This window comes from Chiloscyllium plagiosum, unplaced genomic scaffold, assembly GCF_037043375.1.
Source record: "Chiloscyllium plagiosum isolate Xiang-an unplaced genomic scaffold, Cpla_swu_hap1 HiC_scaffold_32, whole genome shotgun sequence".
Taxonomy (NCBI): Eukaryota; Metazoa; Chordata; class Chondrichthyes; order Orectolobiformes; family Hemiscylliidae; genus Chiloscyllium; species Chiloscyllium plagiosum.
In genome coordinates, this window is record NW_028270170.1 from 34,377,421 (window position 1) to 34,389,035 (window position 11,615).

Genomic DNA, 11,615 nt, shown 5'->3' on the forward strand with positions numbered 1-11,615 from the left:
TGATTAAAAAAAAATGAATTACCAACCCTTACCTGATAGAGCAAGGAAGGATTTTAAATTGTCTTGGATAACATGTAGCCTCATAGCAACCTCACATTTTAATTTTTTTAATTTAAATCTGTATTTTAAAGATCTTTGGATTTTAGATTAACTGTAAAGTATTTGCAGATTCAAGCATTGAATTACAGGGTGGCATGGTGGTTCAGTGGTTAGCACACTAGCATCACAGCACCAGGGACCCAGGTTCAATTCCAACCTCGGGCGACTGTCTGTGTGGGTATGGCTCTGGTTTCCTCCCACTGTCCAAAGATGTGCAGGTTAGGTGAATTGACCATGCTAAATTGCCCATAGTGTTGGGTGCATTAGGCAGAGGGAAGTATGTCTGGGTGTGGACCTGTTGGGCCAAAGGGCCTGTTTCCACAGTGTAGGGAATCTAATCTAAAAAACAGGAAATACTCAGCAGGTGGCTGGTTGTTGTATGTTTTCAATCCAACTCGACACCTCAGTAGCAGTGGGGACTTGAACCTAGGTTTGCAGATGACACAAAATTTGGTGAAGAAGTTTATCAAAGGATGCAGCAGGATACAGATCAGTTGGAAAGCTGGATGGAGAAATAACAGATGAAGTTTAAGACCAGACACATGTGAGGTGATGAATGGAGACAGACACGTGAACAGGCAGGGGATACAGGGATACAGACCATGTGTTGGCAGATGCAATTAGTTTAGAATGGCAGCGTAGTCAGCACAGACACGGCAGGCTAAGGGCCTGTTCTTGTGCTATACTGTTCTATGTTCTATGTTTCTGGCTCAGAGGTACTACAAAAACAGAAGGCGCTTATTCTGAAGGAAGTTCAAATAAAAAATATGAGCAGCTCTCCTTGTGTCTTGACATGTTGTATGTTTATTCAGTCAGGATCCTGCCTTGGATCCGAAAGCTGGCACCTCTAGCAATGCAGTGCTCCGAAGGTACTTGTGAGTCTATAAATTTCAGGATAGCTTTTTAGATCGATGTTTCACGTTTCATGTCACGTCCTGTACATTATAGACTGTTCCCTTATCTGTCAGCTCAGTCTTTCCATCCTGCAAAGATAGAATAACAAGGGGGCACAGAGCAGGCAACAGGGAATCTGACGCCTGAAAGTTTAGGCTCAAGCTACCTGTGAAACTAAACAGACTTAAAGGTTCTGTAGAAATAAAGCAACAGCAAAGAAATAAATCAGGGGAGTTAGAGACAAAGAAAGATTAGACTTAAAGAAAACAAAAAAAAACTCTCAGATTTTTTTAAAAATTGAAAACAAGACATTACCTGCAATAATAACACTCCTCACTTTAAGTTCTTTCTATTCTGAGTCACAGCAGGTGGTTGAGAAAAAACAATCCCTGCACAAAGCATGTGCCTTTTTGTCTTTGACAATGGATGACTTGCTAGTCCATGTCAAAGGGCAGTTAAGAGTTAACCACATTGCTGTTGGTTGGCAGTCACATAGAGGCCAGACTGGGTGAGAACCTCAGATTTCCTTCCCGAAAGAATGTAAGTGAACCAAATACGTTTTTGCAATAAGCAATGATTGCCACCATCTGTTGTGCTAGGATTTGAGTCACTCTCCAATCCCACAGGATTACTAAACCCAAGATATTACCGTTACACCAGCATTACCCTTGGGCTGCTAAATAGCAGCCTCTAATTAAATATACCGGTGTGTTCTCATGCTGATAATAACTGGAGCTATTAAACACTTGCTTATTTTTAAAGCAGGATCAGGGTCCATGTTCTTTAGTCACTTATCAAACTATTTAAACTGTTGATTTTATAAAATTAATTGTGCTGTATTCATTTCTTTCCAAATCCCCAGCATCCATTTCATTTCAACACCACATTGACTTGAGAGTCAGAGTAGCATTAAAATAGGTACATAGAGTCATAGAGATGTACAGCACAGAAACCGACCCTTTGGTCCAACTCATCCATGCCGACCAGACATCCTAAATTAATCTAGTCCCATTTGCCAGCAACTGGCCCATATCGCTCTAAACCCTTCCTATTCATATACCAATCCAGCTGCAATTGTACCAGCCTCCACCACTTCCCCTGGCAGTTCATTCCATACACACACGACACAATGCATGAAAATGTTACCCCTTAGGTCCCTTTTAAACCTTTCCCTTCTCATCTTAACTGTATGCCACCTAATTTTGGATTCCCCACCCTGAGAAAAAGATCTTGTCTGTTTAACCTATCCATGCCCCTCATGATTTTATAAACCTCTATAAGATCACCCTTCAGTCTCCACTGCTCCAGGGAAAACAGCCCCAGCCTATTCAGCCTCTCCTTATAGCTCAAATCCTCCAACCCTGGCAACATCCTTGTAAATCCTTTCTGAACCCTATTAAGTTACACAACTTTAGCACATTTCCCATGACACAAAGGTATGTGGCTCTCTGGTATAAAGATCCTCATTTTCAGTTATCCTCTGCTTAGTACAGTGGAACCTGTGTAATGTGTTCAATCAGTCAGTCAGTATATAATGTATCTGTATGTTATGTACATTAATAGTCAGTAAGCACAGAACTTCGTCTGTGTATAATTAAGATATTGCACATCAGTGCAAATAGTGTTGTGAATTAACTTCAAGACATCTGTCTTAATGAAAACACAATCTTTGTATTAAGTGTCATGTAAGCTCACGTCTGGCAGAACATTCAGGCCACATCGTACTGGCAGTCGTGTTTGATCCAAGAAACCATATCAACTTGCATTTCTATAGCACCTCTCGACGAGAGAAATGTCCCAAGCTACATCGTAGGTACATCATTGGATCCAAACTGGCCCAGAGATACAAGAGACATTAAAGATGTGATCAAAGAAGTGGATTTTACAGAGGGCTTTAAAGTAGGAGAGGCAAGTGAAGACATTTAACATGGGAATTACAAAGCAAGGGGCCTAGCCAGCTAAAGGTACATCCATTACATGTTGGACAAATAGAGGATGAGGACAAATCAGATCGGTCAGTCGTAGGCTTGTAGGTTACAAAGGTGATAATCTTTGGAATTCCCTCTTTATGCATCTTCACCTTCATCTGCCATTGTCTGCCTTTGAGCTAAAAATGCACCTACTAAAGCAGATGATACGAAGATTGGTGGAGTTTGGAGATGATACGAAGATTGGTGGAGTTGTGGATAGTGAGGAGGGCTGTTGTCAGCTGCAAAGGGACTTAGATATGATGCAGAGCTGGGCTGAGGAGTGGCAGATGGAGTTCAAGCCTGTCAAGTGTGAGGTTGTCCATTTTGGAAGGACAAATAAGAATGCGGAATACAGGGTTAACGGTAGGGTTCTTAGTAAGGTGGAGGAGCAGAGGGATCTTGGGGTCTATGTTCATAGCTCTTTGAAAGTTGCCACTCAAGTGGATAGAGCTTGTAAGAAGGCCTATGGTGGATTAGCGTTCATTAGCAGAGGGATTGAATTCAAGAGTCGTGAGGTGATGTTGCAGCTGTACAGGACCTTGGTAAAGGCCACATTTGGAGTACTGTGTGCAGTTCTGGTCGCCTCATTTTAGGAAAGATGTGGAAGCTTTGGAGAGGGTGCAGAGGAGATTTACCAGGATGTTGCCTGGAATGGAGAATAGGTCGTACGAGGATAGGTTGAGAGCGCTAGGCCTTTTCTCATTGGAATGGCGAAGGATGAGGGGTGACTTGGTAGAGGTTTATAAGATGATCAGGGGAATAGATAGAGTAGACAGTCAGAGACTTTTTCCCCGGGTACAACAGAGTGTTACAAGGGGACATAAATTGAAGGTGAAGGGTGGAAGGTATAGGGGGGATGTCAGGGGTAGGTTCTTTACCCAGAGAGTGGTGGGGGCATGGAATGCGCTGCCTGTGGGAGTGGCAGAGTCAGAATCATTGGTGACCTTTAAGCGGCAACATGGATGGGTGCTTAAGCTAGGACAAATGTTCGGCACAACATCGTGGTCCGAAGGGCCTGTTCTGTGCTGTATTGTTCTATGTTCTATGTTCTAATCAAACCTTTAGTCACCTGACCTGATATCACGACATATTGCTCAGTATCAGTAAGATTTAGAGAATTGCAGGAACAAGTTGCCATGTGGAAATATGATGCTGCGGTTATAACAGAGCCCTGGCTCCAGGGCGGGGCAGGTTCGGGTGTTAAATATTCCTGGGTACAAGGTCTTCAGAAAGGAAGGAGAGCAAGAGGGATGGTGGTGTTGGATAAGGAGAGCATTGCAGTGCTAGAGAAAGAGCATGTCCCAAAGAGTTCAACGACAGAATTAATTTGGACGGAGCTAAGGAAAAGAAGGGTGCAATTACATTCTCAGTGCAGTCTATAGACCCCCAGCTAACAGAAAGGGTGTAAAGGAACAAGTCTGCAGGGAAATTATAGAGAGAAGCAACCATTATGGAGTTGTTATCATGGGGGTACATGAACAACCCAAATATAAAAGTCATCCAATACCAGGTTATAGTCGAACAGGTTTATTGGAAGTCAAGGACTTCCCCTGACAAAGGAGCAGCGTTCCAAAAGCTTGTGATTTCAAATAAATCGGTTGGACTATAACCCGGAGTTGTACAGTTTCTGACTTGGTAAAAGTGAGGGCTGCAAATGCTGGAAACCAGAGTCTAGATCAGAGTGGTGCTGGAAAAGCACAGCAGGTCAGGCAGCATCCGAGGAGCAGGAAAATCAACGTTCCGGGCAAAAGACCTTCATCAGGAACGGAGGCTTCTGACTTGGTCCACCCCAGTTCAACATCAGCACCTCCACATCATGATAACCCAAATGTGGACAGGGATAGTAGCAGTGTAAAGGGCAGAGAGAGGCAAACATTCCAAGATTACATTCAGGAATATCTCCTCCAGCAGTAGTCTAGGCTAACAAGAAAGGATGCTTTATTGGACCGGGCTGTTGGAAATGCCACGGGTCAAGTGGAATAAGTGACAATTGGGAACATTTAAGAAATAATGATCAGCTGGAGATAGAGAAGGATAATACCCAATCCAGACTATGAATAATTCACTAAGACAGAGCAGACTTCAATGGAGCATGTGCAGAGTTGGGCCAGATGCAATGTAACAAAAAGTCAGCAGGAAAAGGTGAGGCAATAAATCTAGAGCTCCCTGGATTTAAAAAAATAAAACTAAGATAAAGAAGAAATATTGTGCATATGGTAAGTGTCAAGGAATTGGGAACCAAAAGGAATACAAAAGGTTCAAAGGAGAGGTGAACAAGAGTATTGGAGAAGCAAAGAGAGATTATAAGAAAAGACTGGCAGAGAATCTCAAAGTTTTCTATGGATACACAAACGATAAACAGGTGGCAAAAGGGCAAATTAGGGACCACCATGGGAACTTACACCTGAAGGTTTGTGGCAAAGGTGAGGTATTAAATAAATACTTTCATAGTTTGAGAGGAAGGAACTCTATCACTTGCAGTATTTTAACATTCGACTTAAATTCGACATTGCGGCAGGATGACATATATCCAAGGAATGGGTCAGTATTGGGGTCCTTGCTTTTCCTGATATAGATTCCTGATCAAGATCTTGCTGTGTGGGTGACAATTTCAATGTTGGCTCATGACACTGAATTAAAAACATCGTATTCTGTGAGTGTAGAATTTCAAAAGGACATACAAAAGGTGGTGGAATATGCTGATGAAGTTTAACACGGAGAGGTGTGATGCCCTTTTACAGAATCCTTACAGTGTGGACACAGGCCGTGTATCCCATAAGTCCACACCAACCCGCCAAAGAGCAGCCCATCCAGATACCTATAACCCCATATTTCCAATGGCTAATCCACCTAGTTTACACATCTTTGGACCATGGGAGGCAACCAATATAGTCACAGGAAGAATGTACAAACTCCACACAGTCAGACAGTCACCCAAAGGTGGAATTGCACCCCTATCCCTGGCACTGTGGGGCAGCATTGCTAACCACTGAGCCACCCAGTCAAAATGCTGCCATTTTGGTAGCAATAGCATTGAAAGACAATATTAAATAAGGGCTATAGTTCAAAAGGTTTGCAGGAGCAAAAGGACCTGGATATACAAGTGTACAGATCATTGGAAGTAGCAGAACAGCTGAGGAGAGCAGTTAATGAAGCATAGAGTATCCTGGGCATTTTTAATAGGAACAGAAAGTACAAGAGCAATGATATGATGCTGAACTTAGAACAAAACACTTGTGAAATGTCAGCTGGAGTATTATGCACAATTCTGGGCTCCACACTATGGGAAAAATGTGAACAAAACAGTTTTTTAAAATTCACTCATGGGACATAGGGGTGGTCGGCTGTGCTGACATTTATCAATCATTTATTGATCAATTGGCCAGAGGGCATTTAAGAGTCAGCCAGATTGCCTTAGGTCCAAGGTAGGTCAGACCAGGTAAGGATGGCAGATTTCCTTCCCTAAAGAACATGAGTGAACCCGATGGGTGTTTACGATAAGCAGGTGTTACACTGTCAGTGTTAAATTAGGTTCTTTCCTACATTCCAGATTTATTTTTCAAATCAAATTCAAATTTCACCATCCCCAGATTAAATTAAAACCCATATCCCCAGAACATTAGAATAAAGGCAAAATACTGTGGATGCTGTAATTCTGAGAGAAATACAAAGAATGATTAAGAAATTCAGTATCTGTGGAGAGAGAGAGAGAGAAACAGAGCTAACATTTCAAGTTTCAGAGCAGGAGACCCACTGACGTTGAAGCATTTACTCTGTTTCTCTCTCCGTAGATGCTGCCGGACTTGCTGAGTTTCTCCAGTATCCTCTGTGTTTGTCCACAGAACATTAGCCTGGATTAATATCCCAGTGACATTAACACAACAGTAAATCGATATCTTGTTGCTGGAAAAGGGCGGTCTGAGACCATGAAGAGATTTGAAGGTGGCAGTGAGGATTTTTGAACTTTACTCCTGATCCCACCTCTCCTGGTAACAGGATTGAGCCAGACAGAGCTGGTGTCGTTGTGGTTCTATGATCAGACCTACAGAGGACATTACTAAGGTGAACTGAACTGAACTGCAGATGCTGTAAATCAGAATCAGATATTACTGGAAAAGCTCGGTAGGTCTGGCAGCATCTGTGGAGAGAAATCAGAGTTAATATTTAGTGTCCAGTGACCCTTCCCAGACCTGCTGAGCTTTTACAGCAATTGCTGTTTTTATATCTTTAAGGTAAGCCTGGGCAATGTGTTAATATGAAGGGAAAGCACAAACTAGCATAGCTCGATTTGGAAATGCCGGTGTTGTAATGGGGTCCACAAAATTACAAATCACAAAACACCAGGTTATAGTCCAACAGCTTTATTTCAGAGTGTTGCTCCTTCATCAGGTGGTTGTGGAGTATAAGATCTTAAGACACAGAATTTATAGCAAAAGTTTACAGTATGATGTAACTGAAATTATATATTGAAAAAGACCTGGATTGTTTGTTAAAGTCTCTCATCATTTTGGATGAACATGTTGGTTTCAGTTCTTTCATATGTAAATAGCAAAACATTTCAAAGTTACATTCTCAAGTGAACTGTAACAATTGGTGTCATGTCAGCCCAGATAATGCATTGAAGAAGTGAGCTGCCCTGTGTGAGGCTGTCTGTACCACAATGGGCAGATTGATTCTAATCTAAAAGATGGATTTACAGAATCTTACATGGATTCATGCAGTTTTTGAGCACAATAAAATGGAATTCTGCAAGTACAAATTCACCCCACAAACTTATATGTGTATGTGTGCATGTAGGTGTATGTGTGTGCGTGGGGGTGGGGAGGGGGAGTAGGATTATGAGTGTCTGTGAGAGTGTGTGTATGTGTGTCAGTGTGAGTGTAAAGGGGTATAAGTCTGTGAGAGGGTGCATGTGTGAGTATGGGGGAGTATGTGTGAGCATATGAGAGGGGGTCTGCGTGAGTGTATGGGTCTGTAGGATGTATGTGTGTAACTGTCTGTGTGTGTCTGTCTGTCTGTGTGCATCTGTCTATGTGTGTGTGTAGTGCAATGGGGTCACCTGTCGTGTGACATGAACCCAAGGTCCTAGTTGAGGCCATCCCCATGGATACCAAACTTGGCTATCAGCCTCTGCTTGGACATTTTCTGCTAGTGCCTGTCCTGATGTCCGCCTTGGAGGATGGTCACCCGAAGGTTTGAGGTCGAATGTCCCAGACCGCTGAGGTGTTCTCTGACTGGGAGGGAATACTCCTGTTTGTGGATTGTTGTGTAGTGCCCATTCATCTGTTGCCGTAGCCTCTGATCAGTCTCACCAATGTACCATGCCTCAGGGCATCCTTGCCTGCAGTGTATGAGATAGACAACGTTGGCTGAGTCACATGAGTACCTGCCACATACATGGTGGGAGGTGTCCCCATGTGTAATGGTGGTATCTGTGTTGACACTATGACACATCTTGCAGCGTCTACCGTGACAAGGTTGTATGGTGTTGTCCTGAAAGCCGGGCAGTTTGCTACAAACAATGATCTGTTTGAGGTTTGGTGGTTGTTTAAAGGCGAGAAGTGGAGGCGTGGGGAAGGTCTTGGCGAGGTGCTCATTCTCATTGATAATGTGTTGCAGGCTGTGACGAACATGGTGTAGTTTTTTGGCTCCTGGAAAGTGCTGGACAACGAAGGGTACCCTGTTGGTTGCAGCTCGTGTCTGTCTCTTCAGGAGGTCATTACAGTTTCTCGCTATGGCACATCGTAACTGGCGATCGATGAGTTGAGCATCATACCCCGTTCTTACGAGGCAATCCTTGAGCACCTGGAAGTACTCAAGGATGTTCCATAAGAATGGAGTACAATGCTCAACTCATTGACCATCAGTTACGATGTGCCACAGTGAGAAACTGTAATGACCTCCTGAAGAACAGACACGAGCTGCAACCAACAGGGTACCCTTCGTTGTCCATAACTTCCCAGGAGCTGAAAAACTACAATATGTTCGTCACAGCCTGCAACACATTATCAATGAGAATGAGCACCTCGCCAAGACCTTCCCCACACCTCCACTTCTCACCTTTAAACAACCACCAAACCTCACCCCAGATCATTGTTTGTAGCAAACTGCCCGGCTTTCAGGACAACACTATACAACCCTGTCACGGTAGATGTTGCAAGACGTGTCAGAGTGTGGACATGGATACCACCACTACATGTGGGGACACCTCCCACCATGTACGTGGCAGGTACTCATGTGACTCAGCCAGCGTTGTCTATCTCATGTGCTATAGGATGCCCTGAGACATGGTATATTGGTGAGACTGATTAGAGATTACAGCAACGGATGAAAGGGCACTGCACAACAATCAACAAACAGGAGTGTTCCCTCCCAGTCGGAGAACACTTTAGCACTCTGGGACATTCCACCTCAGACCTTTGGGTGACCGTCCCCCAAGGCAGATATCAGGACAGGCAACAACGCAAAATGGCCGAGCAGAGGCTGATATCCAAGTTCGGTACCCATGTGGATGGCCTCAACCAGGACCTTGTCACACTACAGGTGACCCCATTGTACTATACACACACATAGACAGGCACACACACACAGACACTCCTACACACAGACACACAAAGTCCTACAGATCCATACACTCACACAGACCCTCTCTCATACGCTCACACATACACTCCCACACTCCCACATGCACCCTCTCACAGACTTATACCCTTTTACACTCACACTCACACATATACACACACTCTCTCACAGACACTCATAAACTGCACAACTCCCCCACCTCGCCCACACACATTACACCTACATGCACACATACACATATAAGTTTGTGGGGTGAATTTGTACTTGCAGAATTACATTTTAATTTGCTCAAAAACTGCATGAATCCATGTAAGATTCTGTAAATCCATTTTTTAGATTAGAATTAGTCTGAACATTGTGGCACAGACAGCCTCACACAGGGCAGCTCACTCCTTCAATACATTATCTGGGCCGACAAGACACCAATTGCTACAGTTCACTTGAAAATGTAACTTTTAAATGTTCTGTGATTTACACATGAAAGAACTGAAACCAACATGTTCATTCTAATAGATGAGAGACTTAACAAATAATCCAGGTCTTTTTCAATATATAATTTCAGTTACATCACACTGTAAACTTTTGCTATAAATTCTGTGTCTTATACTTCACAACCACCTGATGAAGGAGCAGCGCTCCGAAAGCTAGTGCTTCCAAATAAAGCTGTTGGACTATGACCTGGTGTTGTGTGATTTTTAATTTAATATCATAGCTCGCTCTCTCCCAGCCAGGCCCACAGGATGATGTTTAAGAACAGGAACTCTGATTCGTGATTCCATTTTTGGCCCAGGGATCAGATAGTGTACACAAAAGCGATAAATGCAACCAGTACAGTTCCTTAACCAACCCACTGGGGTGTGCAGTTGAGCTGTGAAGACAGACACCCGAAGCCAGGCGTTCTGCTAATGAGAATTTAAAAGCAACTTCTGAATCTGTGCCCGTGCCCTGGTGTTCAGGCCATGAATCTATTCTTGATTCAGTTGATGAGATAGCAGAAGATTTGCCAACGCATGGTGAAAATATACAAAGGTTAAGCGCAGACTAACTGCTCCAATGCCAGTGAGGAGAAGCTGGGAGTGGAATTAATTCAGGCATCGGGTGGGTGGTGGGAGGGTGGAGGTTGTGAGGTGGTTTGGCCAGTCAGAGACCCACATCTCCCCCTGTGCGGGGGGAGGTCTGTCCATTAATATCATTTCAGGGCTTCACTGGGAAGGGGGGGGGGACTTTCTTTTGTATCAAGGAGGTTGGGATTGGGAATCCCACTATCCCAACAGTTGAGGGCCAATCAGACACAGGCAGCAATGCGTTGCTGTTGGCATCACTGGGGGATCAGTGGGAGCTGTTGGCAATGCCCAGCAGATGCCCAGGATAGTGTATGAGCAAGGCCATGGGAATGGCCCACCAGATACCCACGGAGGAGGGAAGTAGTGGTATGTGTTCTGCTGTGAGGGGCAGGGGATGGATCCTTGTGAATTCCTCCCTCTCCAGCATCAGGTCCCTGGATGGTGGAGAGGGTAAGTGCCAGTAAAGAAGGTCCTTCACCCCCAGGAGCCCACTCAGTGGGACATCAGCTCAGCGCTGGATCAGGCCAGCAGGGGGCGATGCAGGGGGATGAATGCCTTTTAGTTGGATACAAACCATCCACAGAAAGACTTCAACAGGTAGTCAGGCAGGAAGGTATTCTAATGTTTTGTTGCCTCAAGGCTTGTTCGAGGTAGAGACGAGATCCCCAGTGATCACCCTATTGTCCAGTCCCATTCCACCTGGCCATGGGGATTTAAATATAGGTTCGCATTCATTCGAATTGCATTCTAGCGTTGAATGAAGGTTAAAAAAAGGGAGCTTTACTGTAATCATTCGAGCAGCGAGGGGCTGCAGCTGATGGCACTATGTTGACATGTTTCTATATTGACATGTTTTTGGGACTCTTTGATCCTACAGCAGTGATGAGCTCCATGCTTTAATATGCAAGCAAAACCCAGTTAGCGTGGAGAACACAGTGGCTCAATGGTTAGCACTGCTACCTCACAGCACCAGGGTCCCAGGTTCAATCCCAATCTCGGGGGCAGA